Genomic DNA, 2,238 nt, shown 5'->3' on the forward strand with positions numbered 1-2,238 from the left:
ATTAATTTCTTGTGTTTTTAAAATTATTAATTTCAGGTGTGAGATAAGGTAATGACGCTTGAAGATAACAGATTTCTAGAACCATATCTTAAAAATCAAGATCATTTCTCATAATTACAACTTTTAAGTGTCCATGGACAATTACTTTATCTGCTCCTTTGGCATAATGCTTGCCTTAATTTTAAGACTAAATACACTATCCCTGCTTCTGTCCACTTTTTATTACATTATTTTTAGCATTAAGATATGTACTTGCATGGTACATGCACTTGGTGCATGCTTGCGTGCATGTGTGTGTGTGTGTGTGTGTGTGTGTGTGTGTGTGTGTGTGTGTGTGTGTGTGTGTGTGTACAGAGATGACCCTAGCTCTGAGGTGCCAGTGCTCTCCCTCATTTATGTGAGTTCCAGGCATTAAATGCAGGTCATCAAGTTTGCACTGTAAGTGCTCTTTACCTGCTGAGTCACCTCATTGTCCATCTCTGTTTATTAATCCCCAAACTTTGAATTCTTTAAACTATTGTTAAAAGGACACCCCTACTCCTCCAACCCCCCCACCCCCCCACATTATATTGTGTCTGGAAGCTAAACAATTGACCTAAGTCTTGCTCTGAGTTGAAATTTTCTGTTGGGTGTTAGAAAATGAATAGTAGTTTGAAGTAAATGAGAAAGGTCTCTAAGCACAAAATGTAAGAAACATGCCCCCATTCATTTCTCAGTTCAGTATTCCCAGGCTTCTGATGCATACAATCAGTACAGCACACAGGGACATCTTAACTGATCACATGAACTTCATGTCTTCTAAAAAAAAATCCTGCTGTTTAATGGCTCAAGCCAAGTCAAGCTCTTTGTTTACAGCATAGGACACAAAGAGCTCAGATATAGAGGAGCCAGGAACAAAAAGTACAGAATATAAAATGGCAGCAAAAGCCTTGGGATCCAAGATCAGCTCTTATCTTCAAATCACCTCTTAGCTATGTCACCATTTTCTGTTGACTTCGAGTATGCCCTTTTCTCTATAACTTCCCTTTGTACTCTATGAACAATGAAGATGTTAGATGAATGGCAGGTAAAGGCCTTTCTAGGTCAAGGATTGGATAATTGTATACATTCCACTAATTTTGACAGTGACTCTTTATCTCTCCCTTCAGGAGAATAAGACTTCATAACTTCTTTTAGCTACATGGTTTAGCTCATACTTTAAAGTATACACTCAGATTTTCTATTATTTGAATCTAAAAATATTGCTCTTAGCCGAGTGAGTATCTTTGTTCTGAATTGACAGTTGAAGAAAATTGAGGCTTAGAGAGTGACACTCATCAATTAAGGCTTTGATGTCTTAGTGCTCAATGAAAACATGTCCTCAAAGTGTTCCTTTCAGAACATTTATGTTGGGTAAAGTAATAACTTACATTTTACAGTAAAGATGTTGAGGCATAAAGAAATTCACTTACTTGCCTCTTGTCTTAATTCAAGTTTCTATTGCTGTGATGAAACACCACAATCGAAAAGCAACTTGGGGAGGAAAGGGTTTATTTGGCTTACAGTTCCATATCACTGCTCACCATCAAAAGAAGTCAGGACAACTCAGAGCAGGAACCTAGAGGCTGTGGAAGGGTACTGTTTAGAATCCAGAACTATAATGGTCTGGGTCCTCCTCTATCAATCACTAATTAAGAAAATGACTTACAGGCCTGCCTATGACCTGATTGCACAGAGGTTCCCTCCTCTTTAGCTTGAGTCAAATTGACATAAAACCATCCAGCACACTTATCATGAAAGTGACAAAACCAAGGTTTTGGTATGGGGTATAACAGACTTTTGTGAATTTTATTTGTTTGCGTGTGTATTTGAGACAAATATGTCTATGTAGCCTTGTTTGCCCTGGTATTAGGCTGTAGAAACTAGGCTGCCTCAAACTCATAGAGATACACCTGCTTCTGTCTCTGAAATACTGAGGTTAATGTCCCCAAGTAATGTTACTGTTCATTCATAATCGAAAATCATGAATCTAGTCACAACTACTGAGATGTATTATGCACTTTACCCAGCCCTGACAGTTGTTGAAGTAATCACTTTTGAGGGCTAAGACAGACTCTTTGTACAATAGAGACTGACAAAACATACCTGCAGTAGATTGTTCTCTTGGCTTTCCTAATTCTATGCCAAGCACTCTCTTCATAGTACCTAGCCTTAGACTGACAATTCCACTCAACCCTATTTCTGGGAGATTGTCTTTAC

This window comes from Acomys russatus, chromosome X, assembly GCF_903995435.1.
Source record: "Acomys russatus chromosome X, mAcoRus1.1, whole genome shotgun sequence".
In the NCBI taxonomy this organism is placed as follows: domain Eukaryota; kingdom Metazoa; phylum Chordata; class Mammalia; order Rodentia; family Muridae; genus Acomys; species Acomys russatus.